Source organism: Suricata suricatta, chromosome 4 (genome assembly GCF_006229205.1).
Source record: "Suricata suricatta isolate VVHF042 chromosome 4, meerkat_22Aug2017_6uvM2_HiC, whole genome shotgun sequence".
NCBI classification, from domain to species: Eukaryota; Metazoa; Chordata; class Mammalia; order Carnivora; family Herpestidae; genus Suricata; species Suricata suricatta.
In genome coordinates this window covers 86,939,692-86,949,943 of record NC_043703.1, presented here as the reverse complement: position 1 = coordinate 86,949,943, position 10,252 = coordinate 86,939,692, and the positions used below count along the sequence as shown (strand labels likewise).

Genomic DNA, 10,252 nt, shown 5'->3' with positions numbered 1-10,252 from the left:
CCCCCCCCCCCCCCCCCCCCCCCCCCCCCCCCCCCCCCCCGCCCCCGCCCCCGCCCCCCCCGCACAGGTGTCCGCGCCCGCAGAGCTCCCAACTCTCACGCTTTCCCCAGAGGCCTGGTCGCCAAGACTACCTGTGGCCGTGGTTCAAAAAAGAACCCAGGGAGTTACCAAGCACATCACGTATTTGATTTAGGAAATTGTCTTAAGTGACAGGGAAGCCTGAAGTGGGCACTGAACAGATCTCCAGCAACCTTCCTAATGGAACTCTAAATTTTAGACCGCAACATTTTAGAACTCTAATTTAGAACAATAGTTCTAAAAGAGACTGTAAAGAAATACCATGCTAGGTGCTGGGAGGAGGAGGGATCTGCCAAACGGACGTTGTACTGTGCCCAGGATTTAAGAAGCAGAAATAGAATTTTTTAAAATGTCTCTTAACATGGAGTATCACAGACAGAAGATGCTGGAAAGAGAGAGTTAAAAGCTACGTTGGTAGATAAGCAAGGACTAACTGTTCATTCTGTGCTCATTAACCAGTTCTTAGAATATTCACTAGACATAGCCTATTGTCTCCCTATTGTTACACCATTTATTTTATTCTGTGTATTTGAATGCAATAAAATGCAATACTCCAGATTCCATATGCTCATTATTTCAAGTCAGAATTTCTTTAAATTCGTGAGATTTAACATTAAAACGGATGACTAAAGAAAATATAAAAAACCTTAATCAAATCTGGCTTTGGGGAAGGAGGAATGCTTCTTCATTAAATGAGGAGAGAAAATTGGATCAATTCCCCAAGGAAAAACGAGACCACATTGGCCAACCTTCAAGTCCTTTAATACAAATGCAGACCACATCCCACCACCTCCCATCCCGTGAATCATTCCATGAGTGATTTCCACCCCCAGCTCTCTCTATCTTGACTATAACGGCTATAGTCAAAATAGGCTTTGATCTGTTTCTCATTACTGAACTATTCCAAACTCTTTTTAATTACTTTATGAGTTATCTTCTTTATACAGTAACAATTCACTTACTTGAAAGTTGCTTATTCCACAAATTTACAACCAACAACAAGAAAGCTAGGAGAAAAAAAAGCTTCCCAGTAGTTACATTGGTGCTACAAAGACAATACAGTGTTGTTCTAGCATCTGTCTTTTGCTCAGGTCATGATCTCACAGTTGGGGAGTTTGAGCCCTGCAACAAGCTGCCGTTCTAACAGCTTGAAGCCTGCTTCAGATTCTGTGTCTCCTTCTCTCTGCCCCTCCCACACTCATGCTCTGTCTCTCTCTCGAAAATAAATTTTTAAAAAAGTTAAACATTATTTTTAATTTTAAAGAAGACAACACTCTAAAGATTATGAAACCAAAGTGCCAGAGTCCAGCTCCAGCAGGTGCAGGGGTCCCCTGAAGGATGGATGGTGTTGGCACGAGAGAGTGACGAGAGAGCCACAGTTTCTTTTTTTGATCACCAGGCAGGTATCTCTGCTTTGTCTGCTTTGGGGTCTTTTTTTATTGATGAAGCAATAACATGACATCAGAAACTAGGAATTGTTTACAGTGACTAAGTCTTAGTGATAAGATGCTTTAATCATTGAAAGTATACAGAAACAAGTTTTACAGAAGTATTTTTTTTAGAACCATCCCATTCTTTCTTGGCCCCTGTCTCCCAGATTAAAAAAGTAACAAACCTTGTTTTGTAGGGGTTGGTTTTTTTGCCAATATTCATGACTTTGTTTTTAATTAACAAGTTGTAACCAAATCATGTAACGTTCTTACAGCGAAGTCGAGTAAATTTTATAACCCAAAATATAACAGGATGTTTTTGGTAGAAAACAAGATTAACATACTATTATTTAAGTTAGTAAAGCTAAGATTAAAACATAGGTTAAGTTGTATATAGATAGGCTAAGAGTTATGTGATTGGTTTATAAACTATAAGAGAAAAAAGAAAAGAGGAAAAAAAATGTTTATTAACAAGTTGCTTGAGAAAGCCCTTTTTTTGATGCAAGCACAATGAAGGCCCTATGTGCGTTGGCCTTGGACCTGGGTTTCCCACATTCTTATCCATCCTAGTAACTGAAGTCAGTATGAGGGAGGATATTTGTTGAATGTGGACCTTGGGAAGGGATTATGTTCTGTCTTTGTCCTCTACTTCTAATCTCCAATTTAGGCTCGAATTCTCTTCAGAATTTGGAATTCAAAATTTTTAATTTTGATCTCCAAATTAGGCTCCTTTTCTCCAGGCCAGACTCAAATGCAATTTTTGTGTTTTTAACCCATTCAAGTTTATGTTTTGGGTCTGTAAGTCTCATTAGAAGAGCCTTTTGTCAAACATCTATAGGGTTTTGATCTAAAGTCTCTTATGTAGGGACAGGACAGTGTTTTTTCTTATGGGGTAACTGTGTGGGGAATATCAGTCTGATTTGGAACACTGTAAGGTCTAAGCAATGACAACAGGCTTATTTTCAACATGAGCAGTAGTAGTAAAAGGAGATACCAGTTTTGCCTCTCATGGGAGGAGCTGTGCAAATGTCTGCCATTTCCTCACTGTGACTGTGTCATCCAGCAAGGCTGATGTGGCTCCCAGCACCAAAGGATCTCAGATCCTATTTGTTCTTATTTTACACTGATTTCCAGCAAGAGAACAGAAAAGAGAAGCTTGTTGGAGGCATGTGTGCTGAGAACAAGAAGTGTTTGAAGCAAAAAGGTTACTGTATTGTGAAATACAGTAATAAATGTATAAATTTATTTATAATTTATAAGTTTATTTCTACATAATAAATGTATGTAGAAATAAAATTTACAAAGGCTAGAGGAGGAGAAACAAGTTTCTAATACTACATGTGAAATGGTATAATGCTACTTAAAGGAAAAATTTAAAAGCTAAAGATGTTATCCCAAAGTGGTCACCTAAATAATACAAATAGATTTATATAGCTAAGTGACCAACAAAGGAGATAAAATGAAATTACTTTTTTAAAAATCTTTTAATCCAAAAGAAAGAAGAAAAAAAGAGAAAGGGAATGAAAAACATGAGACATACAAAACAGAGTAAGATAGTAAGTTTAAACTCAACCATATCGATTAATGTTAATTAAATATTAATTATTTAAACACCCTAGTTAAAAGGCAAAGATTGTGGGGACACCTGGGTGGGTCATTTGGCTAAGCCTCTGACTTCGGCTCAGGGCATGATCTCGCAGTCCATGAATTTGGGTTCCTCGTTGGGCTCTGTGCTGACAGCTCAGAGCCTGGAGCTGCTTCAGATTCTGTGTCTCCCTCTCCCTCTGGTCCTCCCCTGCTCACTTTCTATCTCTCTTTCTCAAAATAATAAATAAACATTAAAAAAAAACACAAAGATTGTCCAGTTATATTCAAAGGAAGACTCAGATATATACGGCCTATAGAAAAATTCACTTTAAATAAAATGATACAAATAAGAAGAGATGGACCATCTTAATCCTTATCAAAATAAAGTTAGAGTGACTATATTTATATCTGACAAAGTAGATATCGTAGCCAAGAATATCACTAGGAGAAAAGATGGCTATTTCATAATGATAAAGAGGTAAACTGGTCAAGAAGACATAACAATCCTAAACACATATGTACCTAATAACAGAACTTCAAAATATATGAAGCAAACACTGATAGAACCATGAGGTTAAATAAATTCATAATTGTAGATGAAGATTTCAATACTCTTCTCCCAACAATCAACAGAACATATATACTTAATATCAATAAGGATTGACTTAACCAGTATTAGCAACCAGCTTGACTTGATTGACATTCATAGAACCTTCCACCCAACAACATAATACACATTTTTTTCAAGTGCATGTGGACCATTTATTAATATACTGCATATTTGAGCCATAAAACAAGTCTCAATGAATTTTAAGAGATTCAAGGAGTCTAGTCATACAAAGTATGTTCTCTGACCACAGTAGATTGAAAATAAGAATGAATAATAGAAAAGTATCTAGAAAATCCTCAAGTGCTTGGAAACTAACATACCTCTAAGTAACTCAGGGATAAAGAATTGCATTTCTATATATTAGCAACAAGTGGAAATTGATTTTAAAACAATAGTATTTACAATATTACAAAAACTATGAAAAATTTCAGGACAGTGTGGAAAAAAAGTGTAAGACCTGTACAATAAAAGCTACAAACATCACTGGGAGAAATCAGAGAAGACTTAAACAAATGGACAGACACAGTCTGTTTAAGGATCAGAAGATTCGTATCTTTGATCTATGAATCCAAATCCATCTCACGCAAAATCCCAGCATGCTTTTTGTAGACACTGGCAAGCTGACTCTGAAATTCACCTGAAAATGTATTGTACATAAAATATCCAAAACTACTTTAAAAAAAAAAGACAGAGTTGAGTCTTCAAGACTCATTATAAAGCTACAGTAATCAAGAGTGTGGTTTTGGTGTCAAAATAAACAAGTAGATCAATGGAATACTATAGAGATTTCAAAAACAGACCCACAAATGTATATTGGCAATTGATTCTTGACAAAGTGGAGAAAGGATAGTCTTTTCAATAAACAATGCTGAACTAATTGGATATCTATAGGCAAAAAAAAAAAAGGAAGGAAAATAAAGGAGAAAATGGGGGAGAAATATGAGAAGAAGGGGGAGGAGGAAAAGAAGAGGAAAAAACACTTTGATCTATACCTAGCATCATACATGAAAATTAACTCAAAGGTTATTGACCTAAAAGCAACGCCATAGAACTTCTAGAAGAAAAATTCCTAGAAAAGAGTCTTTGTTACCTTGGGTCTTTATTTAACAGCAAAATCATGATCCATAAGAGAAACAAGAAAATAAAAAAGGAGATTCTTACTTCTGGGAACTGGTCTGACACAGCAAAGCCTCAGTATTAGGACAAAGCTAGCCTGAAGCTCGCAGCTAGTTAATGTTGGACATTCAACCATCTCATAAAACACCAACATCAGACAAAGTCACCCTGAGACCATTATAAAGTGATACAAAAATAAGTTCACTGTGCAACCCACCAAGTATTGACCATACCCCTCTTCCAGCTAAAATGAATGATTACTACTTCTTTACCAAGTACAGCTTCATCCTTGCTCTGGTTTGTTCTCCTTTTCAATAAGAGTTAGTGAGATATTCTATCACAGAACTGTACCTGCTGAAGCCAAAATTACCCAACCAAAGCCCAAACCTCATAATATGTTCTTTCTAACACCTTCTCACCAAATCCCCATGGTTCCCCACGGCGAGCGTTCTCCTTCATTGCAATGAGTAATAAACCAAAATATAAATTATAGAGATATAAAATATAGTATGCCTGGTGGTTTGGGGCACCAAGGAGTTGATAATTGGATGTATGAAAATTGAGAACTTCTATTCTTCTAAAGAGACTGTTAAGATATGCCTCACTCTTGAAGAAAATATTTGTAAATCATGTGTCTGATCAAGGACTTGTTATCAAGTATATATAAAGAACACTGGAAACTCAGTAATAAGAAAAAACATAGCTGAGTTAAAAAGTGGGCCAAATATTTGACCAGTCACTTAACTACAGAAGCTATGCTGATGGAAAATAGGCTGAAAAGATGCTCAGACTAATCATTAGAGAAATCCAAATCAAACCCAAATGAGCTACCACTACATTCCTGCTAGAATATCAACAATTTAAAAGATCGGCCAAGTGTTGGGAAATATATGGAGTTGGTTTTATCAAAAGAATTTCTCATAAGAAATTCATAGATTAGGAATAATTTTTTTATCAAATAATTATTTTTTAAGTTTATTTACTTTGAGACAGAGAGCAAGCTGGGGAAGGGCAGAGAGAGAGGATAAGAGAGAGAGAGAGAGAGAGAGAGAGAGAGAGAGAGAGAGAGAGAGAGAGAGAATCCCAAGCAGGCTCCACACTGCCAGTACAGAGCCCAATGTGGGGCTTGAACTCATGAACTGCGAGATCGTGACCTGAGCCAAAATCTAGAGTGGAATGATTAACTGACTGAGCTACTCAGGCTACCCTCATCAAAATACAAATTAAATTCAATTGGGAGTTCACAGGGCAAATGGTTGAAACTGGCTATTGATGAAGAATTGAAGATAAACTTCGAAGATACAGTACCACTTGATTCAGTTTAAGAAAAACTTCAAAACAAATATCCTAAATTTACTGAAATTCCTTCAAACTTTAAAATTTTTGAATGAAAATTATTGCTAATATTTCTCTGTGAGATGGTTTCTTTACTATTAGTGTTATGAAAACAAAATATAGAAGACAGAAACACTATCCCTGCAAATAGCACAGTTGGCAGTTTAGATGACTTAACAAGTGAGAAATAAGTTTGTTTGCCATCCTTAAAACTTCACATATTAATATACATGGTGATGTTTATTCAAAGGATGTGCACAGGCATTTGAAGTAGGGAATCATCACTCGTGAATTATTTTATTTAGTTGCAACTTTTATGTAGTTGTACATGTGGAACCAGCAACGGTTATAAGTGTATAGATTAATTACCTACACAAATACAGATCTTCAGTGTACGGTTTTGTAATTTTAACCCAATGTTATGTGTGCGCTGATTATGTTTATCAAAATGGAATTTTGTGTTGAACTTATCAATAAGTAGGACCTGCTGAATCTTAATAAAAATCTAGCCTTTATTGTATTTTCAGTATTTCCTTTTGTTTTCCTAAAACTTGTTTTATTGTGTTTTACAGAAGTAAATTTACCTGCAATGTAAATTCAAAAATAGTTTGAGAAATGCTACAACTGATAATTGTAGGAATCCCTATTTTTTTCACCCAATCAAAATGGCAATTCTCTTGAGGTAGACTATTCAGATGGATCTGACTGATGCTCACTCCTTTCCTTTCCTTTCTAACCCTCCCTGAGATATTTGATAGTTAACTCACTGCATTTCTAAACGGTGTGATTTTTAGGAAATGGCAAGAGAAGGATATGATTGGTTAAATTCCCAAATTTGGCACCTGTGAGAAAGGAAGGAACAGAACCACCACTATTGGGTGAATAATTTGGGAATATTTATTCCCTGCTTTTATGACTTCCTCTGTTCAAAATATTTCACTTTTGAAATGCAAGCCGCCTCCTCCTCAAATGCCTCTGCTTCAAATCTCCAAATTTTAAAGTATTTATATCCACTCTCTGAGAGGTGCTGGATGATTACTTACTTGCAATGACCTAAGCTTATTAGTAGGGCTTAATCCTCTAGGAGGTTATTCATATTTTAAAGTGTAACTAGTTACCCCAAATGGTTGTGTGCTGCTCCAGTATTTAGAACCCATTTGTCACTGGGCTTCTTTATTCCACCCTTTTCACTTATTTGGTCAGAGATAAAAAATACTTTGGAGTCATTGCCTATACCCAGTCCTGTCCCACTCTCACATTTACAAACAAAGCTTAGCTGGAACAATGTAAATTCTGCAATTTAATCCTAAAATCATATAGGCTGGTAGAGGTTAAACACCTAATGCATGGAAACCTGACCCATCTCATTTTGAGGGTTGAATCAGAACAAGTCAATACCTACGAGCCATCTGTACAGGTGCCAACATAATGAGCAGCAGGAGAACAACCCAGATGACATTGTGGCCCCTCACCATCTGCCATGTGCCCATCTCCTTCATGAAACTGTGAGTTTGTGTAAGGTAGTGATATCTCTCCCCAACAATTCCTAGCATGGGGCCTGGACTGTAGTTTGTGCCCAGTGAACCTCTGCAGAATCAATGTCTCACTTCTCTTAAACCTGGAAAGCCTGAGTGACACTGGAGCCCTCTGGCTGATTTCACTGGGTGGAACACTGGTAGCTGGTGGATGAAGGGCTCAGATGCCTGCTCCTGAAGAGCATCTATTACTAGAAATTTTCTCATCAGCCTACCTCCTGACCCCCCACTCCATATACGCACATATGCACACACATGTACACACACCAGAATGTGCTGAGCATTTGACTTTGAGGAAATAGATTTGTTACCCAAATGCATCCAAATGTTCAGTAATCTGGACAAAAACATTAGCTTTTCATATGATATTTTTAACATCATAAACCATCTAGAGCCAATAGCTCCACCGTGCTCACCCACCAAGGGATCTGGGGTGAGCCTCTTTGATCACATCAGCCAAGCAACAGGACTCTATCCCCCTTGACAGTTGTCAGGAGGAATGCTAGGTGCCTGGGGAGTCAGACCTGAGAACATAGATGCTAGGTCAGGTTGGTGAGTGAGTCCAGCATGCCAGCACATCCACACACCAGCTCTACAAGGAACCGTGCACCAAGGGTCAGCCTGAGCTGTCCCCACAGCTGGGACCACAGAAAGGAAGTTGAAATCCTTTTTTTTTTTCATATAGTTTATTGTCAAGTTGGTTTCTATATAACACCCAGTGCTCTTCCCCACAAGTGCCCCTCTCCATGACCATCACCCCCCTTCCCCTTTCCCCCTCTCCCTTCAGCCCTCAGTTCATTTTCAGGATTCAAGAGTCTCTCATGTTTGCCTCCCTCCCTCTTCCTGACTCTTTTTCCCCCTTCTCCACCCCCATGGTCTTCTGTTAGGTTTCTCCTGTTAGACCTATGAGTTAAAACATATGGTATCTGTCCTTCTCCACCTAACTTATTTTGCTTAGCATAACACCCTCAAGGTCCATCCATTTTGCTACAAATGGCCAGATTTCATTCTTTCTCATTGCCATGTAGTATTCCATTGTATATATAAGCCACATCTTCTTGGTCCATTCATCAGTGATGGACATTTAGGTTCTTTCCATGATCTGGCTATTGTTGAAAGTGCTGCTATGACCATTGGAGTACATGTACCCCTATGCATTAGCACTTCTGTGGCCACTGCTGGGTCATACGGGAGTTCCAGGAAGCTGAAATTCTGCAGTAAGCAGATGGGACACTGCAGCATCTGCATGGTCTTCCTGACCAATTCCAGGCTCTTACCCAAAGTACACCTGTACACACCTGTTATGTACACACCTGTACGTAGGTGCTTTGATGCTTCCACTCCTGATGAAAGCAAAAGGTCAAGAGCACATCCTTGCTATTTCCCATTAATAAAAGTCAGTAACTCCCCAAAATAAAAACAGAACTGAGGAAACAGGCAAAGAGAGTTCAGGCCCAAGAAAAGCCAGTGCTGAGATTTGAATGCTGAAAAACTGGTTCCAGTGTTCTTGGCTCTCCACCACCCCTTCCTGCTCTGCTGACATCTCTTCTCATTCCCGGGACCTAGAGGTGTGCAGCTCCACTTGTAGTTGGGACTGTGGAGGGCTGGTTCTCAGAATGCTCCCTGGCCCTGACTTTCCGCCATTCAACTTTTGGCCTGAAATGTAACTCCCATGAAAATACTTTTATAAGTGCTTTGTTTTATGCACTATTTGGGTGCCCTAGTCTAATCTCAAGATCATCTATAAAAATAACTCATTTGCCTTTGGCAATATTTAGATAATGTCTTCACATAGGACAGTTATTTTTATAAGGGGTAACAACTTGGCTGCTGTAAATGAAAAAATGATGACCTAGTTAATGATTTCAGATGGGCCAATAAGACTGAAATATCAATCCAGTACTTTTAATAAAAGCATGTTATCTCATGTTCACCTAGAAATAAAATTGGAGATTGAAAGAAATACTATGTTGGAATATTTTCAAGTAGTACTGGGAATTACATTAGTTATTATAAAATTTAGCAGCTTAAGTGTTCTGACTAGGTATGAGAGCTTTGCGCTGAAATACAAAGTGAGTCATAAAAGTAGGTTGAGATGACATGCATAAATTTATGTAGAAATAGGGGCACCTGGGTGGCTCAGTCGGTTGAGCATCCAACTTTGGCTCAGGTCATGATCTCATGGTTTGCGGTTTGAGCCCCATGTTGGGCTCTGTGCTGACAGCTTAGAGCCTGGAGCCTGTTTCAGATTCTGTGTCTCCCTCTCTCTCTGCCCTTTCCTTGCTCACACTCTTTCTGTCTCTCTCTCAAAAATAATAAATAAACATTTAAAAAATTTTTAAAAATTTATGTAGAAATAAAAGGTACCTATGAACTCCTGGAGTGTTAGAATTGCAGTGCCCTCTGAAGCCTGCAAGAAATACATTTATAAGTTTTATTTAAAATTTTTTTTTTACTATTTTATTTATTTTTGATACAGAGAGAGACAGAGCATGAGAAGGGGAGGGGCAGAGAGAGGAGACATGGAACCGGAAGCAGGCTCCTGGCTCTGAGCTAGCTGT

General features: G+C 38.2%; 1 protein-coding gene across 1 annotated transcript in view; it reads right to left on the bottom strand.

Moving 5' to 3' along the window:
- The window catches only part of LONRF2 (LON peptidase N-terminal domain and ring finger 2), a 98,267-nt gene that overhangs the window by 54,311 nt on the left and 33,704 nt on the right, over positions 1–10,252 (bottom strand). The window lies entirely within an intron of this gene.